The sequence below is a fragment of the Pongo pygmaeus genome, chromosome X (assembly GCF_028885625.2).
Source record: "Pongo pygmaeus isolate AG05252 chromosome X, NHGRI_mPonPyg2-v2.0_pri, whole genome shotgun sequence".
NCBI lineage: Eukaryota > Metazoa > Chordata > Mammalia > Primates > Hominidae > Pongo > Pongo pygmaeus.
Window position 1 is genome coordinate 73,728,735 of NC_072396.2, and position 14,164 is coordinate 73,742,898.

At 37.9% G+C, this 14,164-nt stretch overlaps 1 protein-coding gene across 5 annotated transcripts in view; it reads right to left on the minus strand.

The window, feature by feature from the left end:
* TEX11 (testis expressed 11) overlaps nt 1–14,164 on the minus strand; it is a 385,652-nt gene that overhangs the window by 47,957 nt on the left and 323,531 nt on the right. The window lies entirely within an intron of this gene.

Below are 14,164 nucleotides of genomic sequence, written 5' to 3' on the forward strand. Positions count from 1 at the left end.
AAGAAAAGAGTTTAGAGGCTGGTAAAGGAAGCTTGTCTGGACTTAGTTTGGTTTTGAGAAGCAGAGAAGAAAGAGTGGGCAACAGGTCAGTGAAGCAGTGGGGAGGAAAGAGTTTTTGTTATGAGAAGCCCATAGCTGCCTATATCAACTGGCTAAGAAGACGTAGAGCCTACAAGAACTCATATACACAGCAACCTTAGAACTTAAGTAAAAATTTCTATTATCCTTGATCAGGTCCTGAGCTCCTCTCCACATGTATCGTCTGCAAGTAGAAGGTCTAAAGAGACCTCATTGCAATTAAAGATGTTATCAAGCAAAGCAAAACAAAACAAACAACTCCAGCACAGTTTATACACAAAGATACTACATGAAAATGGGATGGAAGAAACAGAAAAAAAAAAGGCAGATGGAGAATTCTCACGAGAGAAATGTTGCCATATGCAGATTAAAATTGTGACTAAACATATCAGCATAAATTCAGTAATATTAATTAAGTAATCATCTCTATAAAACAAGAATATAAAACAGAAATAGAACTCAGGGAAGAGTTGGTAGACAACAAAAGGAAATGGAATACGAGCTATTTCAGAGACAAAGAAGGTAAAAAAATAAAGCCACCACAGGAATAAAAGTAAAACTGGAAGCAGCAAAAGGAAGTGGAAGCAGCAAAAGGGAAAAAAGATACTGCTGAATAAACAGTAAGAGACAGAAAACAGGAAAAACCAAGCAACCAAAATGAAATGCAAATTGAAATTGGTTGTAACATCTCGGTTTCCTCATCAGTTAATGAATTAAATAAAATCCTTGATGTGTTCATTTAATATTCCTAAGAGAGTCATGATTATATCTTTATTTTTTTGAGACAGAGTCTCACTCTGTCACCAGGTTGGAGTGCAGTGGCAGGATCTCTGCTCACTGCAACCTCCGCCTCCTGGGTTCAAGCGATTCTCCTGCTTCAGCTTACCAAGTAGCTGGAATTACAGGTGCCCACCACCACGCCCAGCTAATTTTTGTATTTTTAGTAGAGATGGGGTTTCACCAAGTTGGCCAAGCTGGTCTCGAACTCCTGACCTCAGGTGATCTGCCTGCCTTGGCCTCCCAAAGTGCTGGGATTACAGGCGTGAGCCACCACACCCAGCCAAGGTTATGTCTTAAAAGTACTAACTGAGATGCCCAATGGATACACTTGACAGGGCCAGGTAAATTGTGTTACTGGAGAAATGTAACTCATAGATTGTTTACATTAATCTTTTCTTGGCTTCCAGATTGAATCCAAAGTGGCAGCAGAACTTTGTTGAATCTCTGCTTCTTTCTTTTTTCTTTTCTATTGAGTTTATGTTTTGTTTTAGTTTCTGGTTTGTGTATAGTCAGTAAGTTATATTCTTCCTTGGTAGCAGCAATGATTGGGAATGTGATTATATGGTCTGACCATTTGGTGGTCTTTGTAATTGGACTAATGGATTATCTAGTCACTTATCTAGTCACTGATGGGTGGGAAATAACAGAGAATTTGTCTTTTTTGTTGTTCTATTTGTTCATTTTGAACTCAAATTAATCAGTAATTTCACGCCTGCAGGGAAGATGAACACTCTAATATCTGGACTGGCATATTTCTGTGTTTACTCTTAACTTGTAGCTGAAATTGTAGATCTGAATTCGTAAGATCGCTTTATCTATGTCTATGTGTCTACAACTGAAAAAGGCTTTGACCTCACATTGTGTGAGTGTAAAATATTTTCCTATCTCTGGGGAGTATTAATAAGTTATATTATAAAGTTTCCTAAATTAAAGGCGCTCTGCTCTAATTGGTTTATAGACATAAATAAGAACTTACATACATTTTTTTTAATTCCAAGAAAAAAAGAAGTTGAACTTCTTTTTTTTTTTTTTTTTTTGAGACAGAGTTTCACTCTTGTTGTTCAGACTGGAGTGCAATTGCACGATCTTGGCTCACTGCAACCTCTGCCTCCCAGGTTCAAGCAATTCTCCTGCCTCAGCCTTCCAAGTAGCTGGCATTACAGGCGCCCACCACCACTCCCAGCTAATTTTTTGTATTTTTAGTAGAGACAGGGTTTCGCCATGTTGGCCAGACTGGTCTCAAACTCCTGACCTCAGGTGATCCACCCACCTTGGCCTCCCAAAGTGCTGGCTACTGCGCCCGGCCAGAAGTTGAACTTTTAATACTAAAATGTGCTAAACTAAAAACATTTTTACAAAAAATTCTGCTAACTCAAACATTTTAAGAATCCAGAATTAAGGTAAATCTTTGGCAAATGAGATTTGTTTAATAATTCTTGTTTAAATCAAGAAACTGGGCTAGGCATGGTGGCTCACACCTGTAATCCCAGCACTTTGGGAGGCGGAGGTGGGTGGATCACAAGGTCAGGAGATCGAGACCATCCTGGCTAACACAGCGAAACCCTGTCTCTACTAAAAATACAAAAAAAAAAAAAAAAAATTAGCCAGGTGTGGTGGCGGGCGCCTGTAGTCCCAGCTACTCGGGAGGCTGAGGCAGGAGAATGGTGGGTGAACCCAGGAGGCGGAGCTTTCAGTGAGCCAAGATCGCGCCACTGCACTCCAGCCTGGGCGACAGAGCAAGACTCCGTCTCAAAAAAAAAAAAAAAAAAAAAAAAAAAGAAACTGAAGAGACAACCCACAGAATGGGAAAAAGCATTTGCAAACTACCCCTCTGACAAGGGATTAATAAGCAGATATATATACAGAGCTCAAACAACTCTATAGCAAAAAATCTAGTAATCTAATTTTTAAAATGAGCAAAGGATCTGAATAGACATTTCTCAAAAGCAGACATACAAATGGCAAACAGGCAACTGAAAAGTTGCTCCGCATCATTGATCATCAGAGAAATGCAAACCAAAACTACAGTGAGATATTATCTCATCCCAGTTAAAATGGCTTATATCCAAAAGATAGGCAAAAACAAATGCTGGCGATGATGTGGAAAAAAGGGAACCCTTGTACACTGCTGGTGGGAACATAAATTAGTACAACTACTATGGAGAAGAGTCAGCAATCCCACTCCTAGGTATACACTCAAAAGAAAGGAAATCAGTATATTGAAGAGATATCTGCACTCCCATATGTATTGCAGCACTATTCACAATAGCCAAGATTTGGAAGCAACCTAACTGCCCATCAACAGATGAATGGATAGAGAAAATGTGGTACATATACACAATGGAGCACTATTCAGCCATTAAAAAGAATGAGATCTAGTCATTTGCAACAATATGAATGGGACTGGAGGTCATTGTGTTAAGTGAAATAAGCCAGGCACAGAAAGACAAACCTTGCATGTTCTCACTTATTTGTGGAAGCTAAAAATTAAGCCAACTGAACTCATGGAAATAGAAAGTAGAATGATGGTTACCAGAAGCTAGGAAAGATAGTAGGGGAGAATGTGGGGATGGGTAATGGGTAAAAAATATAGAAAGAATGAACAGACCTAGTGTTTGCTAGCCTAACAGGGTGACCACAGTCAGTACTAACTTAATTGTATATTTTAAAATAACTAAAAGAGTATAATTGGATTGTTTGTAACACAAAGGATAAATGTTTGATGTGATGGCTACTTCACGTACCCTAATGTGATTATCACACATGGCATGCCTGTATAAAAATATCTCATGTAACCAATAAATACATACACTTATAATGTACCTACAAAAATGAAAAATAAAACATTAAAAATAATTTTTATTTAAAAGAGCTATGTCATTTTTGGTGATTTATTTATGTAATGTCTAAAACAAGCATACATTTTATTTTACTTGGGTCTGTTTTTCCTAAATGTATACAGATTTACTAATCAAATAAGATAATGTTACTTATATATAATATTTAAGATTATGAAAGATGTAAATTTGTGTTCAACTGAAATTGAATCCCTGTTCTGACAAACTTTTATTTCAGCAGTAATTACATTCTTTGGTATGTTAGATTTAAGATAATCTAATTAACTTAAAACACTGGTTTGATATTGAGTTCATTAATGGATAATCATTGGATACCTACATAAATTTTAATTAATATAGACTGCTTAAATATTGATTACTAAGCACAGTTTTTTGTTTTTGTTTTTTTTTGAGACAGGGTCTCACTCTGTCACCCAGGCTGGAGTACGGTGTCACAATCATGGCTCACTGCAGCTACAGCCTTCCAGGCTCAGGCAATCCTCCTGCCACAGCCTCCCGAGCAGCTGGGAGTATAAGCATGTGCCACTACTCCTGGTTAATTCTTTAAAAAATTATTTATAGAGACACGGTCTTCCTATGTTGCCCAGGCTGGTCTTGAACCCCTGGGCTCAAGCAATCCTCCTACCTTGGCCTCACTAAGTAGTTTTAAGTTTATATACTGTTGCTTCTTTTTTTTTTTTTGAGATTGAGTCTCGCTCTGTCACCCAGGCTGGAGTGCAGTGGCGTGATCTCGGCTCACTGCAACCTCCACCTGCCGGGTTCAAGTAATTCTCCTAGCACAGCCTCCCGAGTAGCTGGGACCACAGGCATGTGCCACCACGCTTGGCTAATTTTTTGTATTTTTAGTAGAGATGGGGTTTCACCATGTTGGTCAGGCTAGTCTTGATCTCCTGACCTCGTGATTCACCTGCCTCAGCCTCCCAAAGTGTTGGGATTACAGGCATGAGCCACCGCACCTGGTCCTATATACTGTTGCTTCTTATTTTTATATGCTATGAAGAGGCAATATCTTTGGGTCATGTTAATGGTTGTGTTCATTTTCCTCTTTAAAAGGGATGGGTGTGTACATCGAAAGTGCTACATGTGTTCAGGAGCTCTGTTAATCTGCTATAATGTTTGTGAGAGATAGTTCTCAATTGCACCCCTCAAATTTTCTCTTTCAAATAGATATTATTTTGGTTAAAAGTTAAAATTAAAACAAGTGGTTGAGATTATATTATGAGCAATAGTGACAAATGGGTATATGCTTCTGTTTTTAAAGGGAAAAGTAGTTTGTTTCTAAGACAGTAGTTCTCAAACTTTCTGTTCTCAGGACCCCTTCGTACTCTGAAATATTACTAAGGACTTCCAAAGAGGTTTTCCGCATGTATGTTGTAACTATCAATACTTCCCATATTATAAATTAAAACAGAAAAAATTAAATATATTTATTGATTGAATTGATTTGAGATGAATCTGTTGCATGTGGATGTCAATTTTAATAAAAATGATTTTATTTTAAAAATAAGACGATTGCTTCACATTTTTGCAAAGTTCCCTAATGCGCAACTTAATAGAAATAATTAGACTCTACTATCTGCTTCTGCATTCAATCTATTACAATATCACACGTCATACTGCCCCTGAAAAACTACACATCTTAGTATTACAATAAAAATAGTTTTGACCTAGCGGATGCTCTGAAAGATGGTCAGTTTGTTCCAGAACATCAAAGAGCATAATGAAGGACAAACTGGGAAAGTTAAATTTTTTTGCCCTGGTTTAAACCTAAGTCTGAAATAAAGCTATGCAATGTGTTAAAATTGTAGCAACGTTATCTAAATTTTGATGGGCTTGCTTCCTTAGTTTATTGATTAATGCCTTCACCACAATGCAAAAGCTATTCTTTATCTTCTGTGTAATCTGCCTAGATAGCAGATTCTGTGTTTTACAAGAATAATTCTCTGAGCTTTATGTTGTCTTTTTCTTTATTTTTGATTATTTAGTGGCAAACTAACAAAGTACAAAGGTTCCTCACTTGTCAAAGAGCTAAAGTTATTTAGAATTGTGTTACCTCCTATGTTAGAATTGTGTTACCTCCTATGTACATTAATTAATTAATTAATTTATTTATTTATTTATTTATTTTTGTGATGGAATCTCACTCTGTTTCCCAGGCTGGAGTGCAGTGGCGCAATCTCGGCTCACTGCAATCTCCACCTCCCAGGTTCAAGCAATTCTCCTACCTCAGCCTCCCGAGTAGCTGGGATTACAGGCATGCACCACCACACCCAGCTAATTTTTGTATTTTTAGTAGAGACGGGGTTTCACCATGTTGGCCAGGCTGGTCTTGAACTCCTGACTTCAGGTGATCCACCCACCTCGGCCTTCCAAAGCCCTATGTTTATTTTTAAATGTTTGATTGTCACTTTGTTTAAATAGGTAACCAAGTATTGTTTATTGGGCACTCATGATCCTATTTATTTATTTATTTTTATTTTTAATTTATATAAATTTAAAGGACACAAGTTTAGTTTTGTTACATGGATATATTAAGTAGTAGTGAAGTCTGGGTATTTAGTGTAACCATCACCCAAATAATGTACATTGTACCTATTAAGTAATTTCTCATCCTTTAACCCCCTCCCACCATCTCACCCTTCCTAGTCTCCAGTGTCCATTATTCCACACTCTGTGTCCATGTGCATACTTTATTTAGCTCCCACTTATGAGTGAGAACATGCAGTATTTGACATTCCGGTTCTGAGTTGTTTCACTTAAGATAATGGCCTCCAGTTTCATCCACGTTACTGCAAATGACCTGATTTCATTCTATTTTTATGGCTGAATACTACTTAATTGTGTGTATCTTGATTCCACATTTTCTTTGTCCAATCATCCATTGATGGATATGTAGGTTGACTCTGTATCATTGCAACTGTGAATAGTGCTGCAATAAACATATGGGTGCTGGTATCTTTTTAATATATAATTTCTTTTCCTTTGGGTAGATACCCAGCAGTGGCATTGCTGGATTGAAAAGTCATCAGAAAAATGCAAATTAAAACCACAATGACATATCATCTTACACCAGTCAGGATGTCCATTATTAAAATGTCAAAAAATAACGACGTTGGCAAGGATGCAGAGAAAAGGAAATGCTTTACACTGCTGGTGGGAATGTAAATCAGTAGAGCTTCCATGGACAACAGTGTGAAGATTTCTCAAATAACTAAAAACAGAACTACCAGATCCTATTTTAATCAAGCGCCCAATTTGCCTCTAACAACTCTTGATTTTACCTTCCAAAAATTGAATCACAAATAGAGATTACCATGAACTACTGTACATCAAAAAATTAGATAACTTAGATAAAATGACAAATTCCCAAAAGCACACAAATTACTAAATTGACTTTAGAAGAAATAGAAAATCTCAACAGACCTATAACAAGTAAAGAGATTAAATAAGTAATTTAAAACCTCCCAATAAACAGAAGTCCAGGACCAGATGGCTTCACTGGTGAATTCTTCCAAACATTTAAAGAAGAATAAACAGCAGTTCTTCTCAAACTCTTCCAAATAATGGAAGAGGAGGGAATACTTCTTAACTTCTTCTATGAAGCCAGCATTACCCTGATACTAAAGCCAAATGTAGACATCACAAGAAAAGAAAATTACAAACCAATATTCTTTATGGATATCAATAAAAAAAAACCAACAAAATACTAGCAAACCAAATCTTACAGCATATTAAAGGATTATAGAATCTGATTAGGTGTGATTTATCCCAAGAACGCAAGGGTGGTTCAACATAAGCAAATCAATTAATGCAATATACCACATCAATAGAAAAAAGGAAAAAAGGTCATATTCATTGATGCAGAAAAATCATGTGATAAAATCCAAAATATTTTCAAGATAAACTAGGAATGGAAGGGAATAGCCTCAACCTGATAAAGGGCATTAAAAAAAATTCCACAGTTAAAATTATACTCAATGGTGGAAGCTCACCCCTAAGATCAGGAACAAGACAAGGATGCCCTCTCTCACTATCGCTATTCAACGTTGTACAGGAAGTTTGCTATTCAACATTGTACAGGAAGTTTTAGCCAGATAAATTAGGCAACAAAGAGAAACAAAAGGCATCCAAAGTAAACAGAAAGAAGTGTAACTCTCACTGTTCACAGATGACATGACCCTACGTATAGAAAATCCCAAAGAAACCACAAGAAAGCTACAAATTCGGCAAAGCTGCAGGTACAAGATCAACATGCAAAAATCAATTGTGTTTCTATACATCAGCAATGAACAATCTAAAGAGGAAATTAAGAAAACAATTCATTTACGATAGTATTCAAAAGAATAAATTTAGCCAAGAAGGTGGAAGATCTGTACAATGATTATTATAACACACTGATGAAAGACATTAAAGAAGACCTAAATAAATGAAAAGACAGCCTACATTTATGGATTGGAAGACTTAATATTGTTAAGATGTCAACACTTCAAAACTTATATTACGCTAAGTAATCCCTATCAAAATTCCACCAGCCTCTTTTTACAGAAATGAAAAAGTCAATTCTCAAATTTATATGGAATTGTAAGGCGCCCCAATAGTTCAGAATGAATCTTGAAAAAGAACAAAGCTGGAGGGCCAACACTTCTCTGTTTCAAAGCTTATTAGAAAGCTACAGTAATAAAACAGTGTGGTACTACCATACAGATAGACATATAGACCAACAGAATAGAACTGAGAGTTAAGAAATAAACCAATAGATCTATGGCAGACTGATTTTCAACAAGGGTGTCAAGACCATTACATGGGACAAAGAATAGTCTCTTCAGGCCGGGTGTGGTGGCTTACACCTGTAATCCCAGCACTTTGGGAGGCCGAGGTGGGTGGATCACCTGAGGTCAGCAGTTCGAGACCAGCCTGACCAACATGGTGAAACCCTACCTCTACTAAAAATACAAAATTAGCCGGGCATGGTGGTGCATGCCTGTAATCCCAGCTACTTGGGAGGCTGAGGCAGAAGAATCGCTTGAACCAGGGAGGAGGAGGTTGTAGTGAGCCAAGGTTGTGCCATTGCACTCCAGCCTGGGCAACAAGCAAAACTCCGTCTCAAAACAAACAAACAAACAAACAAAAAATAATAGTCTCTTCAACAAATGGCGTGGTGGCAGCTGGATTTCCACAGGCAAAAGAATGAAGTTGGATGCCTACTACACCATTGAATATAAAAATGAACTCAAAATGGATAAATTACCCACACATATAAGCTAAAACCATAAAAGAACATATAGGAATAAATCTTCATGACTTTGGATTTGGCAATGGATTCTTTGACACGACACTGAAAGCACAAGCAACAAAAGAAAAGGTAGATAAACTGGACTTCATCAAAGTTAAAAACTTTTTTTACATCAAAGGACATTATCAACAAAGTGAAAAGAAAACATGCAGGAGAAAATATTTGCAAATCATATACCCGATAAGGGTTTAATATACAGAATATATAAAGAAATACTAAAACTCAACACCAAAAAACAACCCAATTTTAAATATGGGCAAAGAACTTGAATAGACTTTCCCTCCCTCAAAGATGAAATACAAATAACCAATAAGCACATGAAAAGATGCTCAGCATCTTTAGTCATCAGAGAAATACTAATCAAAACCATGAGATACTATTTAACCTACTAGAATAGCTATAATAATAAAAAATGGAAAACAACAAGTGTTAGCAAGGAGGTGGAGAAATTAAGATACATTTCCTGGTGGGAATGTAAAATGGTGAGAATGGACTAACACAGTAAATTGGTACCAGTAGAGTGAGGTACTGCTATAAAGAGACCCAAAAATGTGGAAGTGATTTTGGAACTGGGTGACAGGTAAGAGGTTGGAACACTTTGGAGGGTTTAGAAGACAGGAAGATGTGGGAAAGTTTGGAACTTCCTAGAGACTTGTTGAATGATTTTGGTCAAAATGCTTATAGTGATATGGACAGTGAAGCCCAGGCTGACATAATCTCACATGGAGATGAGGAACTTCTTGGAAACTGGAGCAAAGGTCACTCTTGCTATGCTTTAGCAAAGAGACTGGTGGCATTTTGCCTCTGCCCTAGAGACCTATGGAACTATGAACTTGAGAGAGATGATCTGAAATTGGAACTTATGTTTAAAAGGGAAGCAGAGCATAAAAGTTCGGAAAATTTTCAGCCTGACAATGCAACTGAAAAGAGAAACCCATTTTCTGGGGAGAAATTCAAGCTGGCTGCAGATATTTGCATAAGTAACGAGGAGCCCAATGTTAATCACAAAGACAATAGGGAAAATGTCTCCAGGGCACGTCAGAGACCTTCAAGGCAGCTCCTCCCATCACAGGTCTGGAGGCCTAGGAGGGAAAAATGGTTTCCTGGACCAGGCCCAGGGCTTCTCTGCTTTGTGTACTCTTGGAACTGTGACTTTTAGCCACATCCTAGCCATGGCTAAAAGGTGCCAACATACAGCTCAGGCCATTGCTTCAGAGGGTGCAAGCACCAAGCCTTGGTGGCTTTCATGTGGTGTTGTGCCTGTGGGTGCACAGAAGTCAAGAATTGAGGTTTGGGAACTTCTACCTAGATTTCAGAGGATGTATGGAAACAAATGTGTGTCCATGGAGAAGTTTGCTGCAGGGGTGGAGTCCTCATGGAGAACCTCTGCTAGGGTAGTGAGGAAGGGAAATGTGGGGTTGGAGCCCCCACACAAAGTCCCCACTGGGGCAGTGCCTGGTGGAGCTGTGAGAAGAGGGCCACCGTCCTCCAGACCCCAGAATGGTAGATCCACTGACAGCTTGCACTGTGCACCCAGAAAAGCCACAGACACTCAATGCCAGCCCATGAAAGCAACCAAGAGGGAGGCTGTACCCTGCAAAGCCACAGGGGCAGAGCTGCCCGAGACGATGGGAACCCACCTCTTGCATCAGCATGACCTGTATGTGAGACATGGAGTCAAAGGAGATCATTTTGGAGCTTTAAGATTTGATGCCCTGCTGGATTTCAGATTTGCATGGGGCCTGTAGCCTCTTTGTTTTGGCCAATTTCTCCCATTTGGAATGGGTGTATTTACCCAATATCTGTACCCCCATTTTATCTAGGAAGAAACTAACTTGGTTTTGCTGTTATAGGCTCACAGGTGGAAGGGACTTGCCTTGTCTCAGATGAGACTTTGAACATGGACTTATGGGTTAATGCTGGGATGAATTAAGACTTTGGGGGACTGTTGGGAAGGCATGATTGCTTTTGAAATGTGAAAGGCACATGAGATTTGGGAGGGTCCGGGGTGGAATGATATGGTTAGGCTTTGTGTCTCCACCCAAATCTCATCTTGAATTGTAATCCCCATAATTCCCATGTGTTAAGGGAGAGACTGGGTGGAGGTGATTGAATCACGAGGGCAGTTTCCCTCTTGCCATTCTCGTGATAGTGAGTTCTCATGAAATCTGATGGTTTTATAAGGGACTCTTCCCCTTCACTCGGCACTTCTCCTTCCCACCACCTTGTGAAGAAGGTGCCTTGCTTCCCCTTCACCTTCTGCCACGATTCTAAGTTTCCTGAGGCCTCCCCAGCCATGCTGAACTGCGAGTCAATTAAACCTCTTTCCTTTATAAATTATCCAGTCTCAGGCAGTTCTTTATAGCAGTATGAAAATGGACTAATACACCATATGATGGAATAGAATTCAGCCTTAAAATGGAAGGGAATTTTGACACACGCTATGACATGGACAAATCTTGAATACATTATGCTAAGTGAAATAAGCCAGTTACAAAAGGACAAATATTGTATGATTCACTTAAAGGAAATATCTAGGGCTGGGCATGGTGGTTCACACCTGTAATCCCAGCACTTAAGGAGGTCAAGGTGGGAGGATAGCTTGAGTGCAGGGTTCAAGGCAGCAGTGAGCTATGATTGTGCCACTGCACTCCATCCTAGGCAACAGACCAAAACCCCAACTCAAAAAAAAAAAAAAAAAGAAATATCTAGAATAGGCAAATTCATAGAGGCAGTAAGCATATGAGAGGTTACCAGGGGCTGGAGAAAGGGGGAATGGGGAAATTATGCTTTAATGGATGCAGAGTTTCCGTTTGGGATGATGAAAAAATTTAAAAATAGATAGTGGTAATGGTTGTACAACTGTACACTTAAAAATGATTAAAACAGCATATTTTTTATCATTATTATTATTATTATTATTATACTTTAGGTTTTATGGTACATGTGTGCAATGTGCAGGTAAGTTACATATGTATACATGTGCCATGCTGGTGCGCTGCACCCACTAACTCGTCATCTAGCATTAGGTATATCTCCCAATGCTATCCCTCCCCCCTCCCCCCACCCCACAACAGTCCCCGAAGTGTGATGTTCCCCTTCCTGTGTCCATGTTAAAACAGCATATTTTATGTTATATATATTTTACCACAAAACTTTCATGAAATAATGTACTGTTTTCCAATAGGGAATTTTACTTTCCTTCATTCTGATATTAGTCACCTTAATTAACTACAGCCATTAAATCTCTATAATGTATAGACAGTTAAAAAAAACTCTGAAGATTGCCTGAAGTCTATATATAGACTATATAGATACATATATATATGTATATAGTCTAGCTGTGTGTATAAAAATATACTTAGACTATATATATGTATATATAGCAAGACATTTATCTCTATCTCACTATATCTCTCTATCTATCTATAGTCTAGTTGTATTCCTAAAACAGAAGAAATTCATTTTTTTTGGTGGACAGTTAGCATTCTGACATATTTTTTTATTTTTTATTTTTTTGGAAACAGTGTCTTGCTGTGCTGCCCAGGCTGGAGTGCAGTGGACAATCTAGGCTCACTGCAAACTCCGCCTGCGGGGTTCAAGCGATTCTCGTGTCTCAGGCTCCCGAGTAGCTGGGATTACGGGCACACGCCACCATATTTGGCTGGTTTTTGTATTTTTAGTAGAGATGGGGTTTCGTCATGTTGGCAGGGTGGTCTCGAATTCCTGGCCTCATGTGATCCACCCACCTCGGCCTCCCAAAGTACTGGGATTACAGGCATGAGCCGCTGCATACTTGCTTAAAGAAAAGTCACGAAGGCAATGAATTTTGCTCTGAGCACTTTAAATTCTACTATGAGTTATTTTCATTACCATTAGATCCTAGGTATACTGTAGTTTGGGTTTTTAAAAAATGTCCAGGTAGTAAGGTTTTTCAAAAAAAAGATTCCAATATTAATCTCTAGTTTTTGCATTGTGATCAGATGATGTTGTCTGTTTTATTTACATGTCTTAGAATTTATTCAGGTCTTCCTTGACATCAATTTTGTAAAACTTCAAAAGCACACGAAAAGATGATATGTTGTCTGTTCTCAGGATACACAGTATATTTTCAGGCTACAGAGTTTTACTTCCATTAAATCTTCTATAGTAAGTATTTTATTTGGGTTTTCTCTATCTTTACTTTTTGTTGTTTTTATTCATTTAAGTGACTGTCATAGACTAAGAGAAGTAAATTAAATGTTATGTGTTTATGTTCTTCCTTATAATTCCTATAATTTGATACTCAAACTGCCAAAGACATAACACATAAGTGAAAACAAAGTGACAGACCAATAATTTCTAAATGTTGGAAAACAGAATTCATCAACATATTAAAATAATAACATATTATGACCAAATAGGGTTTATTCCAGGAATGAAATGATGACTTAATTTTCTAAAATCTATTATTATAACTCAATATATTAATAGTTCAAAAGAGAAAAATATGACTATCTCCATAAAGTCTGAAAAAGCATGTAATTCAATTGAATATCCATTGATTTTAACAAATTCTGAAACAGGGACAGAAAAACACATTGTAAAAACTTCAGTCTAAACCTAAAAGACAATACCACATTTAATGAGGAAATAGTATCAAGATATTAAATAACTTCCAAAGGCTTACCGTTTAAATTATTTTATTTATTTATTTATTTATTTATTTATTTATTTATTTATTTATTTTGAGACAGAGTTTCGCTCTTGTTGCCCAGGCTGGAGTGCAATGGCGTGATCTTGGCTCACTGCAACCCCTGCCTCCTGGGTTCAAGAGATTCAAGGATGCCTCAGCCTCCTGAGTAGCTGGGATTACAGGCATGCACCACCATGCCTGGCTAACTTTGTACTTTTGGTAGAGATGGGCTTTCTCCATGTTGGTCAGGCTGGCCTCAAACTCCTAACCGCAGGTGATCTGCCCACCTTGGCCTCCCAAAGTGCTGGGATTACAGGCGTGAGCCACTGCACACAGCCTATTTAGATAATTTTATAACAAAATATTAGCAGTATCTGTTATCTTGATTGTGAAGACTAGCCTACATTTAGTCAAACTTAAAGCTTGATTAAATTAGACATTAAATCTAGTGATCTAAGATTAATAATATTATGTTAAACA